The 22,818-nt window shown below is 40.9% G+C and overlaps 1 protein-coding gene across 2 annotated transcripts in view; it reads left to right on the plus strand.

Moving 5' to 3' along the window:
* The window catches only part of CCDC148 (coiled-coil domain containing 148), a 199,771-nt gene extending 186,704 nt beyond the window's left edge, over window positions 1–13,067 (plus strand). For both annotated transcript variants that reach the window (XR_006413556.1, XR_006413557.1), the window contains one exon: window positions 12,957–13,067. The gene's annotated coding sequence lies outside the window, so the exon portion shown is untranslated. The remainder of the gene's footprint in view (window positions 1–12,956) is intronic.
* The last annotated feature ends 9,751 nt before the right edge of the window (window positions 13,068–22,818 follow it).

The raw sequence follows: 22,818 nt of genomic DNA on the forward strand, positions 1-22,818 counted from the left end.
TGAACACTGCCCCATTTGGATTCACTTGTGGTTTGTGTGTATGGTAAAATGGCATGAAAGGAACTTCACATCATAGTAGGGTCTTGTCAGGCATATTATAAAAGACTTCAAAATCCTCAAAGAATAGTCTTCTGACTATTGAATTAAGTCAGTCATAACAATTAGTGGGGATAAAGCTATTAGTATCGTGGGAGTTATTACATTCCTCATCATTTTGCCTGATTAGTGTCACTTCACCATAAAAACTACAAAGCAGCAAATGCATTAACAGGGGTGGAACCCCAGTGCCTTGTAACTGATTCCACTTTTGTGCCTTGTATATCATTTCCCCTAAGTGGCCTTCAGTTTGCTCAGAGTGACTTACAATTACTTCAGAGAGGAGAGCACTGATGTGTTCCCAGCACAGTACTTGACTTATGTATGCAACAGATGCAATGAGTCACAAAAACTTTCCTCTGCCACAAGTGTTGCAGAAAATACAACAAAATGGTTATTATCATAACATTTCGCAGAACATTTTCCTAGTGAGTTTAAAGGACTTCTCAGGCATTGCCTTCCTATGGAGTGGTTAGAGTGTTGAACTGAGACTATGTGATGAATGCTATGATGATTGAGTTTGGTTGCCACACCATGGAGCATTGTGGGTTATTTAACCCATGGTCTGTTTTATGGTTACATGAAGGTTGTTCAGTTCTCACATAATCCACTGACAATGGCTAAATGCATATTCAGAATGGTGGACTGCATGCCCACCACACCAACCTGGAGTGCTAGGTTAACTTGCCATAGGCTGCTGTGTCATGCAACCGTCCCAAGTATCGTGTGGCGGGATGGAATGTGGGAGATCCGGTTTTTGACTGTGAAGGACACTGGCTGACTTTGGGCTAGTCCCAGACTCATGGTCTAACTTACCTCACAGGGTTCATGTGATTATGAAATGGAGAATAAGAAGGCTATGTTTTCTTGGAGGAAAAGCAGGATATAAGTGTAATAATAAGTAAACATCTGTACATCTTTGCAAGATATGTCAGTACTGACTGGGATGATTATTACAGATGAAGAATTGAGGCAAAGGTAATAGCGGCCTTTACTTTTCCTTTTCTGAGGTGGTGCCCTGACTCGAATGTTCTCCCAAAGGATATTTGCCTGGTGCAACAGGTGCATTTAGGCACCCCGTTAAAATGGCTAGATTCACTCCACTTTTGGTTAGTTTTTCATATTATGGTATTGTTTTGGCTGGTTGATGAGCAGTTTTAGCCCTCTCATTAATGGACTAATGTTTTAGTGTGACCTCTATATAGAGATAAAATAAGATTATTTTTGTATATTGACCTGGAACCTGCTTTTATGATTCAAAGGTACTGTAGGAATGCTTAAAGTATAAACACACATTTGTTTTCCTCAGGCCAGATAGTGGGTTCATAGTTGAACTAAGATTAAACCATTCAAGTCCCTGCTCACAATCATGTTCCTAGCAATTACATGATCCAAATTTTCCCAAAGACTGCATTCTGCTTATCAGAATGAACATTCTTAAAGATACCAACTCATTTGATTGGGTCTGTACAGCAGCAACTGCATATCTTCATTAAATCTGGAGGCTGCATTTCCATGTATGTTTGTTGTTCTTTACCAACTCATAGCATAATTAATCATTTTGGATGGCCTTCGGTACAGTCTTATGCTGAGGTATCAGAATAGGAGTGATTACAAGTGTCTGACAAACAGGTTTTATGTGCTGTTTTTATGAATGTGCATAAGAGACACTGGAAGCAAATGAATTACAATGGGGAAATAATCAGCATAGGGCCAATCAGTAGCCAGTCCCTACAATTTACCTGAAAGGAATCTCTGGATGGTGGTGGTGTTTTTTACCACAATGTCACTTTTCCTGTTACCTCATGGGGCATATCTGTATGCATTTCAATTTTTGTTAATAGTTTGCTGTTCAATAGTTCATAAGGCATATTGTGTTCCGCTTTAAAACATTTAGAAGTTATTGAATATTTGATAGCCAGTCTGAGTAAGTTTTGAACTATTCACAATATTTTCCCCTTCAGGATTGTGTGGGGGACTGGAAAAATAAAGACCCCCATTCCCCCCATATTGTGACTACAATGTAGTTTTTCATGGCTAACAAATGATTCTGATATTCTTTTCTTTTCTTTTTTTTGAGATAACATTGCTTTCATGTGGTGACTCTTTTGAATGAGTCCTTATGTGATATTAATGAATATCAAATTAGATATCAATATCTAATTTGATATTGATCATTTATGAGAAATGAGCAAAAATCACTGCTTTGTAGGACATTTAAAATATCAGCTCTCAGCATCTAGGAACACATTTAAAAGCAAGCCTCACAGTATGAAAATAATATGGAAGCCACATTGTGTTATGGCTTTATAATGAAGATGAGATCTGAGCCTAAACCCAAACTTTCCATAGATAATGTTGAGACTAACATAGGTCTACTGTTAAGCATGTAGTCTAGCCACAAAGAAGGTATCTGGATGATGGGTGTATTTTTGTTCATATTATACTTCATATTTTGAACTGTATACTTAAAGAGAGATATAGACTCTCTGGCCCAGGAGATAAATTCAGCTTTCCAGGAATATTAATTTGACCTTCTGGTATTTCCCAGAAGGCCTTTTCCCGGGCCACACCTCCTTTGCAGTGATCACTGGTGCTTTCCTGGCTATCATGCAGATTATTCCCCATTCTGAAAGACTGCAGTGACTCTTTAACCAGGTGTGTATTTATTTATTTATTTAGAATATTTATATGCTGTCCTTTCGCAAAAGCCTCAGGATGGCTTACATAAATAAATAATAATATAAAACATAATACAAATAAATTCCAGATCCACCCTGCCTGCAGATTAAAACATATATAGCCAATATTAAAAGTTATTAAAATATTGTTGGAATAAAAAGGTCTTAGCCTGGCACCAAAAAACAAATAATGACGGCGCCAGGTGGACCTCTTTGGGGAGCGCATTCCATAGGCGGGGCGCCACTGCAGAGAAAGCCCTCCTCGGGGTACATTGCCTCCTAATATCTTTCACGGAGGGTTCCTGGAGGAGGGCCTCTGCTGCCGATCTCAGGGGGCGGGAGGGCAAATACGGAAGAAGGCGTTCCTTTAGGTTTCCAGGTCCCAAGCCGTTAAGGGCTTTATAGGTAATAACCAGCACCTTGAATTGAGCCCAGACTTCAATGGGAAGCCAATGAAGCTGGTAGAGGACTGGGGTTATATGAGAATATTGCCCAGTCCCTGTCAGCAACCTGGCTGCTCTACTTTGCACCATCTGAAGTATCCGGACTGTCTTCAAGGGCAGCCCCACGAGAGCGCATTACAGAAATCCAACCAGGAAGTAACCAATGTATGTGTCTCTGTTGCCAGGCAGTCGTCCTCCAGATAGGGACGCAGCTGATGGATCAACCAAAGCTTAAGGAAAGTGCTCCTCGCCACCGCAGTCACCTGAGCTTCCAGGGACAGCTCTGGATGAAGGAGCACTCCGAAGCTGCAAACCCTGTCCCTCAGAGGGAGTGCAACCTCATTTAGGACAAGGCCCAAGTCCCCCATCCCGAGGCCCAAGCCACCCACCAACAGGACCTCCGTCTTGTCTGGATTGAGTGTCAGTTTATTGGCCCTCATCCAGCCCATTACCTCAAAGTAATCAACCATTAGTACTTAGGTTAACTTTAGCTTCTTAACCTAAAGTGTTCAGTTTCTCACATCATCTAACAACCTTCAGTCAGAGCTATTGGAGGTTGAGTATCCAAAGCGACAGTGGCTTGCATGTAGCACATGATTCAGTAAACCATGGATTGTCCCATTACTGTTGTTATATATGAAGACAGCCATTGTTTCTTAACAAAGCTTTAAGCTAAAATGTGCTGACATTTTGGGGATTTTGGTCTCATTCCTTTTGTCTTCAGCATTGCCCTCCACTGGAATATGGTACCACCCCGACTTAAAATATATTAAGTGAACACACATCACATCACTCTGGGACATGGTTCGCCATGGCTGGATATCAAAATGGTAGGCAGAGTGCTGCAGCTATCAAAGCCCACTGATGAAGCGGGGCCAACCCCAGAAAGCTTTTTACCTAGATTTTCAACAAACCTGGAGCCAGCCTGATCATTAAGAGATTCTGCAGAGAACCCACATGTATTCTGTAGAAATGTCCTTTTCTCAAACATCAATTAAAATGTTTTTAATCATTAGATGTTGAAAGGGTAGCAACACACAATTGCTTGGATCCAAGTTGTGTGTGCCAAAGGACATTTTCCATTCCAGTATTCCCCTTGCAGGCTGCTGTAGCCCTTGATAAGCCTTTTCAAAGAGGAAGGGGTGGGTAATCCTGAACAGCATGGTGTAATAGCTGGGCAGGGGGACTGAGTTCCCCTATTTCCCCCCTCCTCCCACTCTGCCACCTGAGGCAGAGGAAACTTCATGGGAGGCCTGGCCTTTCTGGAGACCTGCTGCCAGTCAGAGTAGACAGTACTGGGCTACATGGAAAAATAATCTGATCTAGTTTAAGAGCAGTGTCTTGTGTTTCTAAGCTTTCTGTAAATTAGTAAATATGAACTCTTGGAATCCTGTGTAATCTGTCACTGGTTCCTCTGATACTTTCAGTCAAATGCATGTAGAAATGAATCACTGTTTGGAATTGCTGATGAGTAATGTTGAAAGCACAACTCCTATCCATGTGCCTCTCAATTTAGATGAGAATGTTTAAAGAACAGTTCTTCTCCCGCTACAGTGAATAAGCACAAGACAGCCGAGTCACATCCGCTGCAGCTGAAGGTCACAGCAGCGTAAAAGGAGACAAGAATGAATCCATAGGTGGAGCGCGCGGTTCTACTATGTGCATTACGCTCAGGCTCACAGGAATGAATTATCGTCAGGTTTTAAATTAATGGTGTTGTGCTCTGTTAACGCAAGACACCATGTAGGCAATGTTCAGTATCTTCTTCCAGCACCCAGTAGAATGACAATCCTAGAAACAATAACTGTGGCTTAAGAGAAATATTAGGCATTAGCCAATAGCAGTGGAATGCATTTGCATTAATACTGAATTATTAATTTTAATCTGAATGCATATTTTAAATAGAAGGAAAAGGAGGGATATGAAGAAGTTCATTGGTGCCTTATATTGCAAAAATCAATCATAGTGAATAATAAAGAGAGAAACAAGAAATAATAAAAGGGTAGAACTGTAGTTTAGACTAAATTGCCGCTGTTGTTATTTTATTTGTATAAATCTCCTTCTGTATGGGTTTCTGCAGAGGTAGAAGCAGTGGTAGATCAGCCGCATCTGAAGCCCCTTTATTTCCCTGACAGGAGTTCAGATGAGACCCCAAACTTATTTCCAGCCTCATCTGAGCGGAAGGAAAGTAACAAAAGCAAAGATCAGCCAGTCCAGATCTGAAATGACTGAAAAAAGCTCCCTTCTTCCCATAAGTTCTTCTTTTCAGCTCCAGACCATCTAACCCAATAATTCCTCACTTTGTGTTATATTTTTAACTGATCATCAAAATTAATTCCTGTACTATAAAATGCTGGACTTGAAAATATTGACAGGAAGGAGCATTCTTGTGCACTGACATTATCCCCTTAACAAGTAACAAATATGTTATTTCCCACTAAACCCTTAAACCTGAAAATATTGTGTGACTTCTAGTCTCCTGGAACACCTTCTAAATTACATTTAGAAACTCTTAATAGTAGACACTAGTGGAAATATGCTGAGCTTAACTTATTTCGATATATAGCACAGAATTTCAGTAGATGTGATTTGATCAACTACTGTCCAAATAATCTTTTGTGGTTAAATTTATCGATCTAAACTAAGGCTTCTGGATAGATTGAAATAAATGCCTGTTCCAACCAAAAGCAAACTTCCCATTTATCCTCAGACATCCGTAACATTCCTGCCACATATAATACATAAATACCTTTTTCAGTTAATTGTTCTTATACTGTTAGCCAAATTTCTACCTTCAATATAAATCTAATCCAGATTACTAAACAATCCATGTTTATACCACAATGGCAAAACTTGTGGTTCATATTTTATAAATATTGAAAAATATCTCAAAGGTGTGTTTTAAGGGCCTCTGTTCTGTGGTGAGTGTGAGGGCCTACAGAGTGGGCCAGCACCAAAATCTGGGTGAAATTCAACAATAAGAAGCATAGAACAGTGGAGTTGGAAGGGGCCATGAAGGCCATCAAGTCCAACCCCCTGCTGTTGCAGGACTCCACGTTATACACCCCACTCAGATGGCTGTCCAGTTTCTTTTTGAACATTACACAAGTAGACCTGCACTTGCACAACGTGACTTTTCCCATGTGCATTTTCCATGGCTGCAACCTATTATTCCCTGCCTCAATATTTTCTGGAGGATCCCACAACCTTTTGGAACAGATTTAGAGGGAACATGGGGGGCTGCAAGGGAAGGGGAATCAAACTTCCTTGCTGCCCTTTGATAAACTGTCTGCTTGCAAATCTATCAAAACCAGGGACTTTGTTCTTTTTAAAAGGCTTGCTGTGACTATTTCTTGAGTGCATTTAACTTTTGAATGTCTTCAGTGGCATTGAAAAGAATTTGCCCCTTATTCAGATAATTCTTAATATTGCTGGCAGATGTTTTTCTGTAAGTTCCTTTTTGTCGATTGGCCGAGGTTGTGGCTTCTGATGGCCCACATGTGAAACAGTCATGGATCCAGGCCTTTGGTCCCTGTGTCTTGGTACTGCTTCCACTGATTGGCAGTAGTTACCCTTGGTTTTAGCAAGAGGTTCATTGCTCAGTTGCTTTGTTTTAGCAACAGGAAATTATTGCCTTTTGGCCAAACAATTTCCTTTTCTAGCAAATGTGTTCCTTTTGCAGTTCAGCTGGATTCATTTAAGCTTCCATCATATTTTTACTTAAGACAATTAAAAAGAAAAAATATTACATACATGTTTTCAAAAGTTAACCAACTGGATTGACAAGGCACAAGAGGCGTGTTGCTGTGAGGCAGTGGCAGTTCTAGGGATGCCTTCAAGGCTTGGTTCACACACAAAGCCAACCCACAGTAAGCTTGTGTATGACAGCCTACTGGTTGTTTAACCCATGGGTTGTTAGATATCAAAAAGGTCACAGATTCTTGACTGGATATGAACTCTGGGATTTTTAAATCATGCACACCCATTGCATGTGAAACCAGGACTGTGAGTTGTTCATAACTTGTTTTACTGGGCTGCAGAATCGTTAGTCAGGAGTGGTGAAACAACAACCCCTAGCTGCTCTACATGCAGGTACTACTGAACTACTGATATGGGATATGAAAAGGGACCAGACAGTAAATGAAGAGAGAAATAAACGAGCCAGGGATTGAGAAAACAAACTGCAGTTTGTTCAATAGTTTATCAGAAAAACCTTGATTTGTGCAACAAATGGGTTGATATTACACAGGTTAGTGTCCTGTAAAAATCAGGCTTCTTTACTTTGTGCATGGTCCCATGTGTGCCTGTCGACACTTGCTAGAAGAGTAACAGAATGTTTTTGTCATTGGTGTCTTCAGCTTAATTTCTTGCATTCCAACAGATCTGACCTTCAGGTCTCAAAAACTGTTTATTGGGGTTGGGGAGAGGTTGGCAATCCTTCATAAGAAGATGGAACCCAGGGCAGAATTTCATCAGTTGACGTTAATGGGAGAAGGAATTTCACCAAAATAAGAAATAGTTTTAAGGCTGCAAATAGTTTTGAGTTGTTTTCCTGCTACCTTGGCTTATCTAACTGAAATAATATACTGTAATTGTCCATCCAATAGGAAGTCCCGAAAAGACCACACCAGCAATGTTGCTTTCTTGAATAGCACTTCAAGAAAAAGCAAGGTGGAGGTGGAATTCTTACTCCTAATAGGTGGACCATGCTTTGACAGGCAGCTTGCTAGTACAGCAGCCTTTCAGATCTCTTACTTAGGCACTGGGGGCCATAACACAAAGCTTGAGAATCAAGCCACGGTAACAACTATCTAGTTATCATTCCATATCAGTGTCTAGGCTTAACCCTAATTAACTTTTAATTCTGCAGGGCTACCAGACATGCCAGATAGAAGCTTGGAGCTCAGTGTTTTCCCTGAATACAAAGAGCAACAGAATTCTAAAGGAAAACTTCACAAAAATAGCAGGATGGTTCTCCTGCTCCTCATTGTCAGGATTTGCTTGTTTGCTTGCTTCTAGAATATTCATTCCACACTCCATCAAAGTGGCTAACCTTTCAACAGAGTGGTGGGGGTGGGGAGGAATACATCCATAACATCGCATGACTCATATAGTAGAAGAATACATTGTTAAAACAATTATAAATTGACTGCATAATTTTAAATCAAAACAAGGATTTTTAGAATTTTATATAAAGCTATTAGTGTGAATGTCTTCTTTCAGTAAGCCAGAGTTCAGAAAATCAAACTTCTTCTTTTTTTAAAGAAAAAACTCTGATAAGGAGGAAGTGGACAAAAACAGATTTGCATTCAATTTACATGTGCTAATTTAGAAATAAATCATATCATTTAAATGGCAAGATGATGCAGTTCACACTGCCTGAGAAGACCAAAAGCAGGTGACCTGTGTGCCAGCTCCAGGTGTTCAGGGCTCGTGAGCATCTGCTCTCCCTTCTCATGGCTCTGTAATACCTTCAGGTAGACCTTCAGATAGGCAGCACCTTCAGACAAGGGTCTGCCCTTTCTAAAGTAGGACACATGGCCATGCTAAGGCACTTGCTTTGCTCTAGCTGTTGCCCTTGGAATACTACATTCCATTTTTCCTGGAACACAAATAATTCTAGCCAAGGTCTGTACAATCACAATTTTTCAGTACAACTGCATTTTAGATAGGGTGGCCAGCCATCAGTATGGTATCAGTTCAACCAGTATTTTTTAATGTCTAATGAGTAGTTGCAGAGTCTAGAAATGCCAATGGATTCAAGGGATTATATCTAACTTCACATTCATGGGAAAAAAATTCAAGATTTAGCATTGGTCTGCTATCATGGGGACATGCCAACATAATATGATGGGGGTCTGGGTGAGCCCCTCTGCAGGCCACATGATGTCATTTGATTCCTGATGGCCTCAGCAGGAGGAAGGTTGTCCCAGCAGACCCAGCTTCACCTGCCCCCCAGTGTCTCCTGCTGCAGAGAGGATGCAAAGCTTTGCTGGTAATAGCAGGATTTTCTTCTAGAAGAATGCAAGAAGAACCCTGCTGGATCTGACCAGGGGGTCACCTACGCCAGCATTCTGCTCTACAGTGGCAAAGCAGCTCCCCACAGGATCCTACAAGCAGGATATGGGCAGCACCTTCCCACCCATGTTCCCCAACAGCTGGCATGCACAGGCTTACTGCCTCTCATCTGGAGGTAGTGGGGAGTCATCAGGACTAGTAACTATTGATATTTTTCTCCCCCATGATTCTGTCCAGTTCTCTTTTAGAGCAGTCCAAACGGATGGCCATCACTACTACTTATTATGCAAAATACATTCTGTAGTTTAACTATGCACTGTGTGAGTAAGTCCTTCCTTTTTTCAGTCCTGAATCTCCCAACAATCAGTGTCATGGGATGATCTCAGGTCTAGATTATGGTAAGGAGATTATGGAAATGTCTCCTAGCCTGTTCCTCCACATCATGCAGAATTCGTACACTTCCACCCTTACTCATCCTTTTTTCTTTACTAAACAATATCAGCAGTTATAACTTTTCCTCATTTGATCCAACCACTTGATCATATTAGCTGCTCCTTTCTTCACTTTTTCAATTCTACAACGTGTTTTTTTTTTTTTTAGAAGCAGCAACCAAAAATTGACACAATAATTCTAAATGTGGTTGCACCTTAGATTATGTAAGGGGAATATGATCTTGGCAGTTTTGTTTTTAGTTGCTTTCCTAATTATACCTAACATGGGATTTGCCTTTTTCACAGGGTAGTCATTTTCACTGAGCTGTCTCCTACAATCCCAAGAGTCATTTACTGCTTTTTCAGATCCCATCATTTAATACTTGAAGTTGGGATGTTTTGACCCAATGCACATTACTTTACACTTGTTTATGTAGAACAACATTTACTATTTTGATTGTCATTCTCTGAGTTCTGAGAGGTCCATTTGGAGATCCTCAATCATTTATACACTTTAGCCATCCTAGATAATTTGGCGTCATCTGCACACTTGGCCACTTCAATGTCACTCGTATTTCTGGATCATTTATTAACCAGTTACTGATCCATAAAAGCACGTGGAACCCCGTTTGTATCCTCCAATGGGAGAAATTATCATTTGCTCTTCTTTGCTTTCTGTTCTTTAACCAGTTACTGATCCATAGAAGGATCTCCCCTCTTATTCTGATTACCCAAATGCAGGAGGGGAGGAAATAGAAGACAGCGATGTGGTAAAACAAGATAATCAGTCAAAGATGCCTAAGTGCCAAACCGAAGTTGCACATGCCAGAGATAACTGAGGAGGGATACTGTGCACAGGTGTGCCCATGCAAATGCCTTCTCCGACGGAATGGGCAACCCTGCAGACCAGATTGGGCCATGGGCTAGAAGATGCTATCTCATGCTAGCAGCTGTGTAACACACTGAGTATCTATTAGAATTAGCACAACTGGCAATACTTCTAATGAAGTCATAATGAACTGCACAGTAGCTTGTACAATGATCTATAAAACAGGCTTTGCACAAGTTGTTTAATCTGTAGCGCAGCTTGTGCAAACAAAATCGAAACAGCAGATTTGACACTTGTACACATGAAGAATATAATTTTTTCCTGATGACCAAACCAGTGTCAGTTATTTCGGGTTCTGTCAGAGAGACACAAGAGGGTTGAAAATATAAAATGAACCTCTGTCGAGAAGGTTAGAATTTGTAAAGATAAGCTTGAAGGCAAATATTTTGACACCAGAAGTGTAGGTCAAGATAACCATGTACAAAAGTAACTGAACATTTTCTGCTATGACGTTCTCTGTTACTAATCATAGCAAAAGGCTAAATGTATAAATTTGCTGAGCATGATGACAGTGGCAGCTGGTCCTGACTCTATTGTTAAAGTGTACCTACAGTACAGAGTCTTTTTTATATGAAATTACTTGCTGGTGTTGCCTTCCTCTCTCATGGTTAGACAACAAACAAGAGGGGGTTTTTTTTGGTCCTCAACACAAAAATAAAAATAGGGTTTTCACAAGCAGTAGAAGCATCACACTAGTGAATGACTCACTAGATGCAGTGCTAGATTCTAGAACGCTTTGGATTCCAACCTAACTTCATCCCATTTCACATCCAAATCTGAAACAAAACAAAATCTTTAATTAAATTGTGTCCTGACCCATATCTTCCAACATCATTATTTTTGTTCCCAATGCTGAATTTCTATGAAAGGAATATTTTGGAAAGGTATTGGAACATGTGGGAAAGGCAGAGTTAACTTTTCTTCCCAACTTGCAATTCCTTTTGAATGGTGCTCCATGCGTGGCAACTAAGCTGAGAATAAAGCCTTCTATAGGCACCAATGGATGCTCAATGGAATACATGTGGGGCACTGGGAAATAAATTTGAGGCAGGACCTGATGGCCTAAAGGTTCAGTAACACTCTTGCTGGATGAGATGCAGGACTTAATTTGATCCAGCACACCTCCTCCCATGTTCTTATATTGTGTCTGTGTTTTAGCACCACATTCTGTGACTTTATCATAACTCACTAACCTCCACAGATCTGAACTAAATAATCCATTATTCCCACATTCTGAAGCCTAAAGGCATTAAAAATGCTAACTATAGAAATAGAGGAGCACTTCTTTATAAAAAAATTATGAAAATACTTGAAAAAAGTACGATGTTGTCTTGGCAAAAATGCTGTAGGGTGATTCTGTTGTAGATGCAAATATCGCAGGCTAAACATCACACCTTCTCATCACCTTTCTGCCATGACAACAGATTCATTTGTCTGTTGCAGACAAAGTTGGTTGCCCTGTTTATTTGACTGCTGAACACTTAGAATTGGCATCTCATGACCCTGAATTTATCTGGTGCTGGATATGAATGTCAAAGATGCACATTGCTCTGCAATGAAATGTTCCTTTTTCAGATTGGTAAATTTAATAATGCGATTTACAATCAAGAAGCAGCAAATACAAAAGAGCCTGGGGTGTTTTTCCATATTAGCCTCTCACAAGATTACAAATCTTTTTCTGAAAGCTTCCCTTTGCCTCTTTCCAAAATGCAGTGAATGCCCTCATGTGCCAGGATATATTTATTTCCTGCAGCACAAGCCAACAAATGTTTTTGGAATGTGGCATAAGTATTTTATGTAGATTTCTTTCTTATTCTACCTCAAGCATTCTGCGAATTACCATATATTCATCTTTGTCCATGGCATTGGGAAGGTGCTATCTTGCTCAAGACTGCACAGTGAGATCTCAGTAGCTTACTAGGGTTGCAATCCGGTGTCTCATATCAAAATGCAACACTTGCCCCACAGCATTGCATCAGGGGGAATATTTTGAATGCTTTGGGAATGCTTCACAATGGCATTTTGGGTGTGGGTCTTGGTTGTATATGGGGCATTTTCATGCAGCAAAAACTCCCTGCATGACGACAGGCAGAAATACACTTTCCTGTCTTCTCCCTGACTCAGTTTCCTTCCTCCTGCCCCACATGTGCACTTGCAGGGTTTTGTAAGTGTGAAACACACACTCCTCACTCTCATCCTCAGCTGAGAGTGGTGAAGTCCAGGAAGTTATCTTAGCTACTTGATTTTGCTGATCCTGTAAACTATATTTCTCTATATTAGCATACTTGTGGGCAGGCTGAAAACATGTAACAATGTAACTCTGGAAAAGCTAAATGGGTTAGTTTGGAAAATATGACCTCATAACCTTTTCTTCATTCCTCTCTCTCCCTAATCAAAGGAAGCAGCTGGAAAGAAAAGTGCCAGTCTTATCCTTCACTCGCCAAAAGAGAAAGTAGTGAATAACATGGCTTCATTTGCAGGGGGACAGAAAATCATTTCAGGCGCTGAGATGTCTCACATGTGCTGCATTCATGTTACCACTGGTATCTCTCCCATCAAGAAAACCCTGCTCACATACCCACCCACCAAAGGTCAGTCTTTCCATGTACTGTATTCTATTTCTGTAGGTGTACCTATACATAATTTTGTATGTTCAAATGTTATGCCAATTGATGCTGATGGCTGCCCTGGGAAACCCTGGGAGGCAGACTGGACCTGGAGGCGGGTGAGACTACAGTACCCAGGAGGCGGCCTCTCCTCAGTAGGATCATGTCAGTGTCCTTGAGGTGGATTCCTAATGCACATGTAGTTTCCGAGTCAGAGGGGGATTCAGACCCACCTCCCAGTTGCAGACAGTGTAGACAGCAGAAAGGGCAGGCTCAGGGAGCTCCCAGATGAAGGAGAGTGTGTCTAAGAGACAGAACTACTCATCATTTAAGTACTTCTTGGGAATAAGGGGCTCCTTGATAGCAAAAGTCTCCTTGAGAGCAGAGCTAAGTGCTGGTCTTGGTGGAATCCTGAGATACCTGTGAAATCAGTAAAGAAGTCAAGTAAGTTCAGATTTTTATGAATCTATAAAACAAATTGAATTCCTTTTATGAACGAAGTAATGAATTCTGTTCCAGATTGGCTTTTTCCGAGTCTCATGAATTCTGCAGCCTTAGAGACTGGGATTTTACTTTCTGAAATTTCGGTAAATTTACTTGCATAAAAATAGGAAAAAATAAAACAAAAACACAAGCTGAAAATGTGCATTTCCCCTCACAGGCAAAAGCATGAAAATGTGTTTTTTGAGATTTGTGCATTGTCAGAAATGCAAACTTGCTCAAGTGTGCACAAACAAACAAAACAAAAAACCCACTTCCATCAATGAGCAGGTGAGGGGAGTGAAGGTGCCTGAGAATCTGTGGGGTGTGGACAGAATAGGTTTATCAAAAGCCGTATTTTCCTAGGTCCAAGAGACCAAACTAGGTAAAGCTAGCCTTTATCTGAAGTCTCATTCTTGTTGTCTTATCTTACTCTACTGTAGTTACTGGTTTACTTTGCATATAACTAATTGCTGATCAGTATCCTTCATCTTGGACTATTTCGTTCAAAACAGAAACAGAACAGAAACAAAAACAGAACAGAGAAAAGAGAACAGAGAACAGAGAAAAGCAAACTTGGTTTGGGACTGCGTTTCTTCCTGAGCAGTAATGTCGCATTCCTGACCCCAGCCTTTTTTTCTTGGACTGTTGTGAATATTCTTTTCACTGTTGCCGTTTGCTGTTACCTTCTCAGTGCGTCCCAGACAAGAGAATGCTTGGAAAAATTAACCACCGTTTCTTCTTCCTTTGATTGTAATTAAATCGTATTATTTGATGGCAGTGATTCTAATTAGACAGCCTTGTGAATTCTACAGACTGCCCTGAGGGCATCTGCAGTCTCCTGCTTGTACATCATCTATAATCTGCTATCCTTTTTCATAGCTTCCTCCCTCCCGTGTGTGCGCGCGCGCGCGTTTATGCATGAAGCACATGCTCTCTAATGTCTTTCAGTCGCCCTCGGGGCTTTTTTGGCTGAGGAAACGGAGGCAGTCTGCAAGGATGCAGAACGGCGGTCAGACGTGCAATAGAAAGTAAAAACTCACACAGCACCCTAGGCTACTTCACAGTAAGCTCTGTCACTACCAAAATAAATGAAGTAACTCCCTGAGAATGAAGCAGAACAATAGAAGCCGCTTTCACAGGGGATGAAACCCTTCAGGGAATTGGAGGAGGGATTTTGGCTGGGCGTCGGCCACCCCTCTTTCCTCCCGCCTCACAACTTCGGCATGGTGATGGATGCCAACTTTGTTAAGCTGTTGCAACTTGCAGCCCACACAAAAGCCTAAAATCCCAGAAGGAAAAGGGAAAGACTCTCCAGTTCAACCTCTGTCAGTGTGAGTGCTACTTGTTGAAACGGGAGAATGTCTTCTCCAATTTCTCTGTCTGCAAAAAGGGTACAGAATTTGCATGGGCCATTTGCGCAGCTGCAACCATGGGGGAGACTTTTCCATGGGATCATGGCGGTGTGGTGGGGGTGCAAACCATGCAGTCAGCCCGGCAAGGAGCAGGAGAGGGTCCACCGACCGGACAAGGCCTGTGGCCTTTCGCAGGCCCAGCTGCAGCTGCAGCAGGGCATTGGCGTGTGGAGGGAGAGGGCTCGTTCAGAGCGAGACTCTGAAAGCACCCTTTGGGGTTTCCTGGATTCATTTCTTCTGCAGAGACCATGCACCCTTTTGGTTTGTGTGTGGCAGCTGGAATTGTCCTACTAAGTGTATGCCACAAATTGTTTTGTTCTATAGTTTCCTTATACGTGTATGTACGATTTTTTTTGTATTTTTCTTGAAGTAACCTATTTTTTTCAAAGTCACAAAATGTAAAAGATTTGCATGAACCTGTGACCTGTTGTAGTCAGATGGCAGGGTTACACAGAGCTTTTACTGAAACACCATCCACTCAGCCCAGCATTACTACTACAAAGGTAAATGGGCATTTCTTTCTTTCTTTTTTTGTTTAAAAAACAAAAAAATTGAGGTATTGGGGGAAGGCTGTTTCCACAGGAAAACCAACACTGTTTAAATAAAAACAGAACATTTCTGACAACTACTCTGCTAAAAAACTAAGTTCCTCACTCCCAAAATACTTTGATAAGAACTTCTCTAGCCTACATCATATTGTAAAGGAATCATCTCTGTTTATTTGTAATTTGAAATATAGATAAGAGATCTGCAAGAATTGTTTTGATCAGCCCTATGCTTCTTCTGCTGAAAATCAGAAGAAATGATTGCCGTGGTTGAAGAACTAGTGCTTAAAATATTTTAGGTATCACACCCAGTTTGCATAAGCTGAGTAGCGACTGCATATTCAAAATGGTGGATCCTCAGCCCACACATGCTAATTTCAATCAGGACTTCCAAGCACCCCTTCTCCCTTCACTATTTGCTTCCCACAATCCTGTGTGTAAGTGGGAGGGGCAAATTGAGACACACAGAGAGAAAATCAGTTGCCACCATCTGAAACGTTTTTCTTTTTGTTAAAATGCTCTTCTCCCTTCACTCAGCACATGGAAGGGAAATTTAAGTGGTGCTGATTTAACTGGACCCATGAACTGAACTTGACCCATCCAGGCAAATATTAGAGTACAACAAAAACCACCCCTGAGTTCCTCACGATGTAATTACCATAAGATGTCATTGACCTCCTCCTTTAGAGGACTTTACAGTGTCAGTGTTGGGCCAAAGAGAGGCAGAAATTAGATACCACTGATACTATGGAGCTGCTGATGAGGCTGTTCGCACAATACAATAAACTATGGAATACCCTGCCCCTTCCAAGGTTTGTCCCACCCCTCCCTTGCTGTTTTCCACTGATTTAGTAAAAAAACTTTTTTTGTGTAGAAAGTGTTATAGAGCACATTTTAAGGTGAACCCTATTTGGGACTTTTATCTACTGTGGTTTTTAAAATTCGTTCATTAGTTTGCTTTAATTTGGTGTCTTTTTATGGAGAGGCCATATTCTTTATGAGCTGTTCAGGATAGAGTGGAAACATTAGAAGGGCAGGGGAAATGTCTAAATAAAAGAAATAAGTGGATTCACTATCTGGATTTACCCAAAGCCCCCACCTCTTAATTTCCCTGCATCTCCTATACCATACAACGTTCCTTTATGAATGGCTGAAATATTCTGGTATTTCAAACCTTTACTAAAAGGATTATATACATGCTAAATGGCAAACAGTCTTCAGAAGCAGTTTAAAAAAACAAATACACATTTGAATTGTCTCCAGCATCCACTGTGGATCCATACTGTGGTTCCATCCAAGCAATTCCTCATTTTGGAACATCTATAATAACATTCTTTTGCTTAGCCAGCACTTGGGGGGGGGGGAGGCTTGTACTTCTTTGTTCTGTTACCAGCGATAAGTTATATGACTGCCAAAACTCTGCCATTGCTCTGCAGGGACATTCATCATTGGTGTTCTCAGCCCAACACTGAGCACAAAAAAGAAGTTTGTTTTAGCCTGTAAGGCGCTATTGACAAAAAATAAAAATAAAAAAAGAAGGCTATATAAAGGACATCATGTTCCAGTCTTGTATCACAACTGCAGTGGAAACCCAGTAATACCTTTCCTATCACATGTGAAGGAGAACCAAGTATTTATGTATATGTATTACATACATTTATATACCACTGCAGGAAACTATTAAAGCCTTTCAAAGGAATGATAGAAAAACAAGATGAAATAATCATTGGTCAAACAGAATCGTAGTGGCTCTGCCACCCGTCAGGGAAAGCCTGCATGAAAAGGTGGCTCTTTGCAGGCCTGCCAAGATCAACATGGAAGGCACCTAACCAATGCCTATGTAGCGTGTGTTCCACTGGTGTGGAGGTGGGAGCTGTGGCATGAAAGGCACCGTCGCAGGTATGGCTGAGGTGAGCCTCAGCAGTGTGTGGCATTGTCAGAAATACTCTTGAGGTCAAGGCAGGAATGTAAGGGGTGAAGCAATTCGTTGGGTAACCTGAACTCATGTCTTTCAAAGTGCTAACAACAGAACCTTAAATGTAGCCCTATAGCTATCTGGCAACCTCCACAGTTCTTCTAGTGGTGGCATAATATGCTGTGGAAAAGAAAAGTTTTGCTTGAAACCCATTGCCCAGGACACAAAAATATGGTTAGTTGTATGGAAAGATTGTTTTTTTTCCCTCTTCTGCATTACAATACCAGTTGCCAGTTGTCTAGGAGCAGCTGTTTAAGAGTTAATACAGCAGGGAGCAATGGATTGGGTAAATGATAACAAGGAAGGGAAAGCAAGCTTTCTACTAGGGTGGTGTGCCATTAGTATGTGCACAAAAAAGATGAATATGGCTGGTTAGATTGCAAAATGGCAGTAGAAAAATGGAAAGAGAGATTGGTCACTGATTTACTAGGTTGTACTTTCTTTTTACCAAAGAAGAAAGTCTGTTGCACGTCTCTGTTGCACCTTGAAAGAAAGAACTTCAGGAAACATCAGAGCCATAAAAAGCTGTAGGATCAGATATCCAGGCAATGGGGCCTTCTCTTAGATACTTAAGAGAGCAGATGCACAATAATTTTGAGCCATTCTGCAAGAGTGGATTTGTGGACATGGCACAAAAGGCAAAGTGATTAGGAGGGTGGAGGAAGAAGAAAACTAGGGCACTAGTTCTTAGTTGCAAAGTCTGGCAGGTCATAGAACCAAATCTAAACACATTGGAAAAGTTGCTGCTTCTTGTCCTGCTGGCCTCAGAGGTGGCATTTGGCAGCAGGAGGGAAGGAGCTTCCAGCTAGAACCATATCTTAGAGCCAATACCCATGAGCATTCAAGATGGTGGTATTAGGTGGTTTCCTGTGCTTCATCCAAATAACTCATGGCTACATCTGATGACTGGTTGATTTGACACAAATGCTCTATTTGCAATAGTTGCTTTTTAATATTCGTATCATAAACCAGATGTTCATATAAAGTAGCAGGCAGAACATGAGAAGTGTGGCTATTCATACTGAATCTGAAATAGCATTTTGCAGTGAGCATTGTTATTTTTATGCCTAACACTGGATGAAAGCCATCAAATCCTACACTAGATTTTTCTGGTTCAGTTGTCTTCCCTTTTTTATTATTATTTATTGCCTGTTGGCATGTCTATTTTTATTTAAATATAGGTTGTGAATTTTATTATTCTCTTTCTTATTTACTAAAATGATTGTAATGTAGGAATGCATTGATTTAAAGTTTATCCATTGTTGTTATTGTAATGCTATTATTATTAGCCGACGATATGGTTTGATTTGTTGTGCTATTCTGTTATTTATTTTGTACACTCTTAGCCATTACAGACTTCTTTTTTTGGAACTAGAAATGGGCTACAGAGATTAAATCAGAATAAAATTAAAGGCAAATAATGAACAACTTCAGAGAACCAATTATACTACAGCATACATGGTCCTGATGGCCCTTTGTTGTTCAAAACAGTCTTCCCCCAACTGGTTCCACCAGATGGTCTGATCAACAAGCCTGATAATCCCCAGCTATAGTGGCTGGGGATGGTAGGAATGGTAGTTCAACACATCTGGAAGGTGCAAGATTAGAGAAGACTAATAGATAGTTATATTTTCATCATGTGGACTTCCATTGCTGTTAAAGAAAGAGAACCATGTTCCTGGATAATCTTATTATCTGAGGATTCGTTTTATATTAACAGCAACTGATTCTTCTGCTGGCAGGCAATTAAGTGCACTGCTGTGTTTCAGAAAACTGCTTTGCGGGCTGAAAGTATCAGGTATCATTACTGTGTGCTTGCTTCCCTTTGCTAATATTGTAGATGAGAACCTGGAAATAAATATAGCTCCTAGGCTTACCTTGGGATATGCCTGTATTCCATAGAGGAAGCCTGTATGGTCCTGCTCAAACAAAATCCATCCCTCACTTGAACTAGAAAAAGGCCAATGCTGTGTCAGTTCCTTTTCTGCTGAAATGTCCATCACTACCAAGTAAAAGGAGAAGAAAGGTGTTGATCTTACATTTTTTAAAAAAATCTGTAAATGCTGTTTATTTGATTGTTTGATACTTTGAAAAAAAAGGTGGTCATGCTCATGCTATAAGACTATATATATTTCAAATCCTCTTTGCAAACTAACAGGAGTTAGCTCACTGACTGGGTCAGATATTTATTGCCCTTCCTTTGTAGATACATCAAAATGAGCAGATGAGCAAGAGATGGCTTGCTACCAAAACAGAACAGATGAAGGGTTTTCCAAGAACCCATTTGTTATCTTTTGTGATGTAAATTTGAATTGGCTGGAAGGTTAGCTGCATTTAATTCCTTTCAGAATGTTCTCTTTGCTCATTAGACTTGGACACCATTCCATTTTGCAATTAGTTCTTGAGTCAGAAGTGGTATCTAGTGGCTGTGGCAGACTGGGAAGGGGAGGGGAGCTTCAGTAGGAGTATTTGGTTGACAGAGTGAACCTTGTTCACAACAAGAATTAGAACATTGGAACACCTTAGGAGAACAGGTTCCTGCTAGATTCTTTTGTCCAATGGAGCTGAGTTTATAAAATGCAGCTCTCCCTGAATAATGACTTCATGATTCTACGGAATCATAGAATAACAGAATTGGAAGGGGCCAGAGGCCTTCAGGACCAACCTCCTGCTCAATGGACTCCAAGTTAAAGCATCGCTCTCAGGTGGCTGCCCAGCTGCATCTTGAATTCCTTCTGTGTGGGAGAGCCCACAACCTCCCTTGGTAATTGTTTCCACTGACATACTGCTCGAACAGTCAGGAAATTTTTCCTGCTATCTAGCCAGAACCTGGCTTCCTGTAACTTGAGCCTGTTATTCCATGTCCTGAACTCTGGGATGATTGAGAAGAGATCCTGCCCTTCCTCTTTGTGACAACTTTTCAAGTACTGGAAGAGTGCTAACATAACTCCACACAGTCTTCTCTTCCCAAAGTTAAACGTGCCCAGTTCTTTCAATCTCTCCTCATAGGGATTTGTTTCCAGTCCTTGGATCATCCTTGCTGCCTTCCTCTGAACCCTTTCCAGCAAGTCTGCATCTTTCTTAAACTGCACTGCCCAGAACTGGACACAGTACTCCAGATGAGGCCTAACCAGCGCTGAGTAAATGTTAAACATAAATGACTAATCAGGAAGCATAGAAGTGGAGGAAGTTGACTGCTTATAGTAATATATATATTTGAAATAAAAAATTCTGGATCTTTCTTTTTTCTTTTTTTAAATAATGGCATTGATCTTAACATTTTGTGAATAGATATGCTGTTAGTCATGTCCCCCCAATCACCATTTTTCTGCTCCCATTCCTTTTATCTCTCCTTTTTCCTTTTTGTTTCTATTTTAATTGCAATATTTTACCCCTGCAAATTGTGGAGGTTCATTAAGCAGTAGATACTATTCCTTTTGGCTAAGTATTATACTGCACCATCTGGAATTCAAGCAGTTTCCTGAGAAGACCAATGTATTTTTCTTCAGAAAGTCCCCTACAGTATGGGAGGATTCACATGCCATGTTAATCCCTTTGGGGATTTTAACCATGCATTGTGGTTAAAATTCCTCTGTGCCTGACAAATAACCACCCACAACTAAGGTTGTGTGTCTCCTCTTTCACAATAGCTGCCAATAAAGATGCTTTGCCAAATCCTGTTTTGGGGCATTCAGAAGGTGCTCTCCCACAAGGATGTGCAGTGGTACCTTGGAGGGCTGCCCATGATTGTCTACGTCTTAAAAATTAAAGTATTCCCCTGTTCGCTTTGCACAGAACTGACCTGTCAAAGTATGATAGGTTGGCTCTTTGCAAAGCGCTGAGAGACTGCACTTCCTGGAAAGAGGATGCTTATCCTCTTTGCAGCACAAACATCCTGAAACAGCCTTTTTATTTTTCACTGTGTAGCAAATTTGTTTGTTGGTTTGTCCATTGTTTTCGATGAGGACCTTGACATCTTACGGGTTGTGAGCTGTTCACGGTGTGTCCGCAGGTGGCTGATAACGCCGATACAGGCACCAAGTGTTCTGCCACATGTCGGGCAGATGTGTGAGCACCACTGTTGCAACATTTGCAACTCTGGCTTTATGGAGTGCTTGCTTCTCTTGTGCTATGGTTGTCCTTCTGGCATCAGATGTTTGGCAGCCTTGGTGGATCAGCGTGCGCCATGTCGATCGGTCTTGTGCCAGGGTCTCCCAAGAGGTGGTGTCGATAATCAGGGACTTGAGAGAGGCTTTCAGCGTGTCTTTGTATCACTTTTTTTGTTCCCCTTGCGATCACTTTCCTTGAGACAGCTCACGGTAGAAGAGCTGTTTGGGGATGCGGTGGTCTGGCATCCTTGCAACATGGCCTGCAAATAGCTACAGGATGAGTGTCTGCATTTTTAATTGGGAAAATTACATGCAGGGAGAGTTAAATCTAACTCTACCAGTGGTGGGCAAATACATTTAAACTCATTCTCACATGGCATCCAAAATGTCCAAGAAACTGGCACTGGATCAGTACTGAGTTTTTTGACATGGATATGTAGGCAGGGATAATCAGGATAAGTGTTTGGTGGGAAAATTCATTCTGATTATGAATCTCAAAGTTAGAGCCCCAGTGAGTACAGAGCATCTCATCTGCTGTTTTTTAGATCAGGCTTAAAATATTGACTGACTCTTCTGCAGAACTGACTCTTCTGCAAAACTGGAATGTTTACTCAACGAAGCGTATTGGCTCCCTTTCAGTCTTCCTTTGCCAAGCCAGAAATGATTTCTATTTTTGGAAAGAAATTATATATAGTAAGTAAGCAAATAAATAAATAGAAATCATCCTGAGGACTTCTTTAGGCAGTTTTAGCAGCAAGTAAAGAAGATACGCCTCAGAACTCATTGGGAACAATATAATGGTGCAGCTGTCTGGCTTTTACAAGCAGTTTTATTAATCCTCCCTATTGTTGTTTAGCTTATCATATGACAAAGACAGATACAGCATTTTAACGGTGTAATCCCTATGCATATTTAGACTGGAGAAGTACTACAACTCCTAGTATTCTCCAGCCAGCCATGTGTTTCTCCTGTTTAAGTAAGCATAGGATGCCAGTCATGAAGGGTGAATTGGAAGCATCCAGAAGTGGCAGCTTTTAACCAGTTTAAAGGGAGAAAAGCCCTTCAAATGGGATGCAATAACTCATACCTCCCACTGAGCTCTTGCAGCTCTTTATGGTTTTGCCACCCCA

The sequence above is a fragment of the Varanus komodoensis genome, unplaced genomic scaffold, assembly GCF_004798865.1.
Source record: "Varanus komodoensis strain SLA01 unplaced genomic scaffold, ASM479886v1 scaffold9, whole genome shotgun sequence".
NCBI classification, from domain to species: domain Eukaryota; kingdom Metazoa; phylum Chordata; class Lepidosauria; order Squamata; family Varanidae; genus Varanus; species Varanus komodoensis.